We start from the raw sequence: 8893 nt of genomic DNA on the forward strand, positions 1-8893 counted from the left end.
ACAAGCAGAGTCGAGCTGGAGGAAATCCTCTACGACCTGGAGATTGAAAGAACTCTCCGTGTCCGACTAAGAGCAGCCAAACAAGTCCAGCAAGAAGCTCAAGAAGCTCAAGAGGCTCAAGAAATGGCTGAGCAGAGGACTATGATGGACTATGCCAAACCCACTCTCACTGGAGCTGCCTTCAGCATTATCAGGCCCAATATTGCTGCTAACAACTTTGAGATCAAACCTGTCATCATACAAATGATTCAAAACATGGTGCAATTCTGTGGATTGGCCTACGACGATCCCAATGCACACATTTCTAACTTTTTAGAAATTTGTGACACCTTCAAACACAATGGGGTAAGTGATGATGCCATTAGGTTGAGGTTATTCTCATTTTCTTTGAAGGATAAAGCCAAAGCATGGCTGAATTCATTGTCGGCAGGATCAATAGCTACGTGGGATGAAATGGCCAACCGTTTTCTCTCTAAATATTTTCCCCCTTCTAAAACTGCTAAAATGAGGAATAACATCACTACTTTTTTCAGCAAGAGGGGGAATCTTTATACGAGTCATGGGAACGATACAAGGAGCTGTTAAGGAGAGTTCCTCACCATGGTCTCCCCATTTGGCTGCAAGTGCAGACTTTCTATAATGGTCTTACTGACTCAAATAAGACCATATTAGATGCTACAGCTGGAGGGTCCATAAATAATAAAACTCCTGAGGTTTCCCATGCACTTATTAAGGAAATGGCAGCCAACAACTATCAATGGCATTCTAAAAGAACTCAAACTAGGAAGCAGCATGGCTTGTATAATGTTGATAATTATACGGCACTATCTGCACAAATAGGAGCACTCAGTAAGAAAATAGATGAAATGCAGATAGCTGCCATGCATGTGTAGCCTCTTAATTGTGAATTGTGTGGGGGAGGCCACATCAGTACTGAATGCCAAATTGGCAATCAGTTCAGGCCATCTACTGAACAAGTTGACTATGTCAGCAATTCATCAAGACAACAGGGTTATCAGAGTCACCATACTTTTCATCCAGGATGGAGGGGACATTCAAACCAGTCCTGGCCAAATCAGCATACTTCCAAGCCATTCCACCAGACTTATCATCAGCCTAAACCAAAGTCCAATTTGGAGGAACTGATGACAAAATTTATAGCAGGTGCAGAAACCAGGTTCCAGAACCAGGAAGCCTCAATCAAAAACCTGGAAAACCAAGTGGGGCAATTGGCACAATTAATCTCTTCCAGACTGTCGGGAACTCTTCCAAGCAACACTGAAGTGAATCCACGAGAGTAGGTGCAAGCTATTACCTTAAGGAATGGAAAAGAGTTGCCCGAAGTAGAAAAGAAGAATTGGGCTGAACCCAAGGCAGAAACAAGCCTTGGGACCGGACAACAGAAGACGGAACAACCAAAAGCACAACAAGGGATGCACCAACTGCCACAAGTTCCATTCCCTAACAGGCTGAAGCAACAAAAATTGGAAAAAGAATTTGGTAAGTTTCTTGAAATATTTAAAAGTTTACATATTAACATTCCTTTTGCTGATGCTTTAGCCTAGATGCCACATTATGCAAGGTTTTTAAAGGAATTATTGGCAAACAAAAGGAAACTGGGAGATGTGGCTACAGTTGCTTTAAATGAGGAATGTTCTACTATCCTTCTGAACAAACTGCCTTAGAAACTCAAAGATCCAGGGAGTTTCACTATTCCTTGTACCATTGGCAGTTTAAATATTGAAAAAGCTTTATGTGACCTGGGAGCTAGCATCAATTTAATGTCATATTCTATCTTCAAGAAATTGGGGTTGAATGAACCCCAACCCACTAGAGTGGCATTACAATTGGCTGATAGATCCATTAGACATCCTAGGGGGATCATAGAAGATGTGTTAGTTAAAGTTGACAAATTCATTTTCCTAGTTGATTTCATTGTGTTAGACATGCAAGAAGATGTGGAGGTCCCGCTTATCCTAGGGAGACCTTTCCTGGCTATCGGGAAAGCAATGATTGATGTCCAACAAGGACAACTCAGCCTTAGGATACAAGATGAGGAGATAATTTTTAAAATGTCTGATGCTATGAAACATGCACCCTCTAGTGATGATTCTTGTGTTATGATTGATGCCACTGAATTGACAATTGATGAATGCTTCCAGGTAAGTAGAATAACTGATCCTCTTGAACTCTGCCTCCAGCAGGGAGAACTTGAAGAAGGAGAAAATGAAGAAATAAACCTCATGATAGCATACCTGAATGATAAGCCTCAATTCAAGGGAAAGGGGTTTCTTAAATTAGAGAACTTAGGCAAATTGCATGGACCATCAGGTAAGCCATCACCCCAAGAACCCCCCACCCTTGAACTGAAGCAATTACCATCCCATTTAGAGTATGCTTTCCTTGATGAACCATCAGATCTCCCAGTGATAATTTCCGTAGCACTGAATCCCTTACAAAGAGAAAAATTATTAAGAGTGCTACGAGAACACAAAAATGCTATAGCTTGGAAGGTAGAAGATATCAAAGGCATTAATCCATCAATCTGCACTCACAGAATTTTGATGGAAGAGGACAGCAAGCCTTCCGTTCAGCCCCAAAGGCGCCTGAACCCCAACATGAAAGAAGTGGTAAAGGCTAAAATAATTAAGTTGTTAGACGCTGGGATCATTTATCCTATTTCTGATAGTTCTTGGGTAAGCCCTGTGCAAGTTGTGCCCAAGAAAGGGGGTATGACTGTTGTTCCAAATGAGAAAAATGAACTCATCCCTACTAGAACTATCACCGGATGGCGTATGTGTATTGACTATAGAAAATTAAATGAAGCCACCCGGAAGGACCATTTCCCTCTCCCATTTATGGACCAAATGTTGGAGAGGCTAGCGGGCATGAGTATTATTGTTTCTTGGATGGATATTCAGGGTATAACCAGATACCAATTGCACCAGAAGATCAAGAAAAGACCACTTTTACTTGCCCGTATAGAACCTTTGCATACCGAAGGATGCCCTTTGGGTTATGTAATGCCCCAGCTACCTTTAGCGATGTATGATGTCTATATTTTCTTATATGGTTGAAAAATTTATTGAGATCTTTATGGATGATTTTTCAGTTTTTGGTTATTCATTTGATGAATGTTTGAATAATCTGGAACAGGTGCTTACTAGATGCAAAGAAACACATCTTGTGTTGAATTGGGAGAAATGTCATTTTATGGTGCAAGAAGGCATAGTGCTTGGACACAAGATCTCTCAAAGAGGTATAGAAGTCGACAAGGCCAAGGTGGAGGCAATTGAAAAACTGCCACCCCCAACATCTGTTCGTTCTTTGAGAAGTTTCTTAGGACATGTTGGATTCTATAGGAGGTTTATTAAGGATTTCTCAAAAATTGCCAAGCCATTATCTACCTTGCTTCAAAAAGAAGTAACTTTTGAATTTTCAACTGAAGGTCTTCATGCTTTCAACATCTTGAAAGACAAATTGATCCATGCACCTATCATGGTAGCACCAGATTGGACCCTCCCATTTGAATTAATGTGTGATGCGAGTGATTCTGCTATAGGAGCTATTTTAGGATAAAGAATGAACAAACATTTTCAGCCAATTTACTATGCTAGCAGAACCTTGACTGGACCCCAACTCAATTACACCACCACAGAAAAGGAGCTACTAGCAGTAATATTTGCACTTGACAAGTTTCGTTCATATCTAATATTATCCAAGGTTGTTGTTTACACAGATCACTCGGCATTAAGGCACTTGCCTACCAAGCAAAACTCAAAACCTAGACTGATCAGGTGGATCCTTTTATTGCAAGAGTTTGACATTGAGATTAGAGACATGAAGGGTGCTGCAAACCTGGCTGCTGACCATCTCTCCCGGCTGGACAAGGTAAGCTCAAAAGAGGAGATAACCAACAACATTCAAGAAGAATTTCCGGATGAGCAGCTGTACTCAATACAGAAATACTCATATCCTTGGTATGCTGATTTTGCTAATTATCTAGCTGCACAAGTCCTTCCTCCTAACCTTTCATATCAACAGAAAAAGAAATTCCTTTCTGATGTAAAATACTATCTGTAGGAGGAACCATTTTTGTATAAATTGTGTGCAGATCAGATCATAAGGAGATGTGTCCCTGAGGAGGAGATGGAGTCGGTACTCCAATTTTGCCATGATAAAGAAGCAGGAGGTCATTTTGGAGCTAATCGCACTGCAGCCAAGGTTTTGCAATCAAGTTTTTATTGGCCCACACTTTTCAAAGATGCCCATAGGTATGTGTCCACATGTGACAAATGCCAAAGATCGGGAAACATTTCCCGACGGAATGAAATGCCCCTTTCCAATATTTTGATATGTGAAATCTTTGATGTTTGGGGTATAGATTTCATGGGACCTTTTCCGAATTCTTTTGGAAATAAGTACATCCTCGTTGCAGTTGACTGTGTATCCAAATGGGTAGAAACCATGGCTTTACCCACAAATGACTCAAGAAGGGTGGTACACTTCCTAAAGAAGCTATTCTCCAGATTTGGCACTCTGCGAGCTATAATTAGTGATAGGGGAACTCACTTCTACAATAGCCAATTTGAAAGGTTAATGCAGAAATATGGAATTACACATAAATTAGCTACCCCTTATCACCCTCAAACTAGTGGCCAAGTGGAGTTGGCTAATAGGGAACTCAAAAGAATTCTGGAAAAGACCGTAGCATCTGCCAGAAAAAATTGGTCCATCAAATTAGATGATGCATTATGGGCATACAGAACTGCATTTAAGACACCCATTGGCATGTCCCCCTACAAATTGGTCTTTGGTAAAGCATGCCATTTACCAGTTGAATTAGAACACAAGGCCTATTGGGCTCTTAAATTCTTAAATTTTGACATTCAGGCCACAGGGGCTAAAAGGCGGTTGCAATTGAATGAATTGGATGAATTCAGACTTGCCGCCTATGAGAATGCCAAAGTTTATAAAGAAAGAATAAAAAACTAGCATGATAATAACTTGCTGAGACGGGACTTTTATGTAGGCCAACATGTATTGTTATATAATTCCCGTCTCCACTTGTTTCTAGGTAAGCTGAGATCCAGGTGGTCTGGACCCTTTACCATTTCACAGGTTTTTCCCCATGGGGCTATAAAACTCACCCACCCAGTTAAGGGCACGTTTAAAGTAAATGGTCAGTGCTTGAAACCATATTTAATGGGCGGTACTGTACCCCCTCCATCCACTATTTATCTTGATAACCAATAATCTTTTATGCTTGCTCATGAACAGGTTAAGGCATCTTTTTGTCATTTATCTTTTTAGAATATTTGTTAGTAAAATAAAGTTCTTTTTCTCAAAATTCCAATTCTTTAAGGACTCAGTTCATCCATTTCTTTTCTTCAGTTTTCTCTAGCAAGTGTGATTCCCTAACACTACGAACATTGAGGACAATGTTCATCTTAAGTGTGGGGGAGTGAGCCCGAGGCTAGGGTATGGGGGCTGAAACCATGCACCTCATTCACCCCAACACACATACGCAGGCAATGACATAACCAAAAAAAAAAAGACTGGAACTCCTCAAGTTCATTACTATCTATTTGATGATTTTTAAGAAGGATTTCAATGAGTTGAGGGAGACCAATGTATTTGCTAAGTTTTTATTCTTGCAAATGACCCAACTTAGTATATGCATGAGAAAAATGGGAGTTGAATATGTCTTTCAGCATGACTAGCCCTAACTACCTTCATGTGTATGAAAGCACTTGATTTCATGGTTAATGATCAAGAGAGCTAGTGCACATCTGAAGTACTGATTCTTGAGGTTCAAAGAATGACAAAAACCCAAATTGACTCCGCTATTTTGAGCTGAATAGTAAAACTAGCTGCTCAAAACATGAGTTTTTTTTTATCTACCTCAAGCTTGTGACCAGTGTGAGATGGAGCATAAAATGCACTCACACCGAAAAAAAAAAGAAAAAAAAAAAGAAAAGGGTGAGATGGAGCATAAAATGCACTCACCCCTAGAAATAAGTAATGATGGTGACAGTTGAGGTCCAAGAGGGCATACTAAGTTGAACTCTCATTAAGATAAAGTTATAGATGTGAAACTTAGTGTAATTCGATTATTAACTTTGACAATTATGGAGCTTAATTATATATTTATTGGGAGTGAAGGCTGGACTTTAATGAAATTCGTATTCTCCTTTCCTTGGATCTTATACATATGTTAAATGGTAATTTACAAGAATAAGAGTTGAGCACTTACAACAGTTCCCCGACTAATCAATGCATTTCTATCTTAAAAAGTTCACCAAGTCAATAGTGAGAATAAAAGGGGGGAATGTTCAGTTTATGGCTGATGTCTTTGCTTGATGACAAGCAAAAGCTTAAGTGTAGGGGTATTTGATGAACCTACAATTTATCTATATTTTATGAGGTTTTTGCATAAAATTTTATGCCGGTTTAATTAAATTTTGCCCTATTTTAGCTTGATTGCAAAAAAGATTTCAGGGGCAGCCAAATCAAGAAAAAGAAGGCAAAAGCAAGAAAAGAAAGCCCAAAATTTATCAAGTTCAGCCCAGCCCATCCATGAGAGCAAGGGAGTTTCATTCGGCCCAAGTAGTGCAAGCTAACTCTTTGGAAAACCCAAGGGAAGAAGCCTAGCAAGAAGGAAATTTCGGCCCAGCCCATTTTTAGCCCAAAGAACAGCCTAGAGTGTAGCCTACATGAGCTCAAAAGCAAACTAAATTGCAGCCCAAATAGCAGCCCATAGGGAGCTAGGGGCGGCAACTCCTAGAAGTTTCTTGAAGAGAAGGAGGGAGCACTCTAGAAGGTTCATGAGGGGTGTAATACACCCAATTCTAGAGACTTCAAGAAGGGGCAAGAGCCCCCTTGAAAAACTATATAAGGAGACCTCTAGGAGGGGGGAGAGGTGTTCAATTGCTTGAGAGGAAGGCTCTCCCACTCTTAGAGGTTCGACCACTTTGAGAGAAGAGAAGAAAAGAAGGTTAGGCGCAAGGAAGAAGAAGAAGGGCTGAAGGAAGTTCAAGACAAGCAAGCTAGAAGAGAAGGTGAGTTCGAAATTGGGGGTTTGTGATTCAAAGATCATTTGTAATAACTCAAGTGTAGTTTCATTTTCCTTTAATTTGAATTATGTTTCTTTGTTTTATTTTCTTTCTTCTTTCTCCTTCTTCCATTCTTCCTTGATGTATTTCAGCTTGTAAAATTTCAGTTCAGCAATCTAATTCTTTTTTATTCATTCGAATGGTCATGAATTGTACTTGGAGTTTCTTGAATAAGGGTGTTTTTGTAGATTAATTCGGCCAACTAACCTTCAAAACTCAGATCTGAATTCTCATATCTGAGATTGCAAGATTTGAATTGCTTGAAAGAGAATTCAGATCTGCAATTTTCATATTGACCGAATGGATCTAAAGCTTGGAATTCCTAGAGTGCTTGAGAGAGACTCTAGGAATTCAGATCTACTATTCAAGAACTGAATTGGATGCAAGATTAGAGATAACTTGCACAATTCAGTTGGTGATCAATTCGGTTTTGACTTGATGCCTTAGAAGTGTTTGAAGAAATGCATGCATGGGGATTAGATTCTTGTTAGAGATAGAAGAATTGTCACTCATGCATAGGATGAACATGTGCTTGAGAGAGGTTGTTCATGACCTTGGGGTTTCATCAAACCAAGGCTCAATTATGATTTATTCGAATGACTCAACTTGATAGATTGCTGAATTATGAGATTAAAATTTACTGCTTACTCTTCTAACCTGATTTGAAGGCAATTGGACCAATGATTTAGATAGATTTTAATTTAGGATTTTTAGCTTTCATTAAAGTTTTGATTTAATTGTTAATCAAATAAGAAGTACTCAATTTAGTATTGATACTTGCTTCCTAAATCCTCGTGGGAACGATACTTCACTCACTACTTTATTACTTGAACGGCTAGTGCATTTGCTAGTGTCACAATGAGCCACACATCATAGCACTTGGTCGTCCGCAAGTAGTGCAGGTAGGTGAGCATGAATAACCTATGATATAGCTATTCGCCAATGACCACAAAGAGAGCAGACTGCCGCTCTACCTTCTGTGTTGCATTGCGGTCTGCTAGTAGGGTTCCATGGCGAAAATATTCAATCAGCAGATCTATCCAGCTTGACTCTTCTGCCATGATGGGAGTGACCTCTTCTGCTACCATCTCAATACTCGGATGTGGCAGGTCTTTGATGCAGACAGTTCTTCTGGTTTTGTTCGTCACATCGGCCAACTTAGAGAGTGCATCAGCCTTGGCATTCTTGGACCTTGGAATCTGCTAAATGTACTAAGAGTAGAAGTACAAGAGGATCTCTCTAACCTTGGATAGATAAGCCAACTTGGTGGGCTCCTGGGCATCGTACTGCCTATTCACCTGGTTAACCACTAGTTGTGAGTCGCTACAAATCACTAGATGTTTCACGCCGACCTCCTTGGCTAGAGACAACCCTATTATGAATGCTTCGAACTCATTTTCATTGTTTGATGCTCGAAATGCGAATCGAAGAGCGTACTCATTTTCATTGTTTGAACTGTCAGCCTCTACACTTCTTTAATGGACTTAGGGAGTTGCATATCTAAGACGACCTAAATTTTATCGGGATTGGCTTTGATGCCACGTTAATTCACTATGTAGCCGAGGAACTTACCTGATGCGACGTCGAAGATGCACTTGTTCAGATTGAGCTTCATGTTAAATTTTCTTAGTATTTTAAAAACGTCAATTAGGTCGGCAATTAAAGTTTCAGAAGACTTAGTTTTTACAATCATGCCATCTACGTAAACCTCTACTTTATTTCCAATAAGATCAAAAACTAATTTATTTACAAGTTGTTGGCAGGTCACCCCCTAGTGT

The 8893-nt window shown here is 39.8% G+C and overlaps 1 non-coding gene across 1 annotated transcript; it reads right to left on the minus strand.

Moving 5' to 3' along the window:
* Positions 1–501: 501 nt before the first annotated feature.
* Positions 502–607, minus strand: LOC148865273 (small nucleolar RNA R71). The gene has a single exon (XR_016112140.1). It is a non-coding gene; the product is annotated as a small nucleolar RNA R71 (small nucleolar RNA).
* Positions 608–8893: the final 8286 nt, after the last annotated feature.

This window comes from Nelumbo lutea, chromosome 3 (genome assembly GCF_056320005.1).
Source record: "Nelumbo lutea isolate HS-2025 chromosome 3, American lotus-T2T, whole genome shotgun sequence".
Lineage (NCBI taxonomy): Eukaryota > Viridiplantae > Streptophyta > Magnoliopsida > Proteales > Nelumbonaceae > Nelumbo > Nelumbo lutea.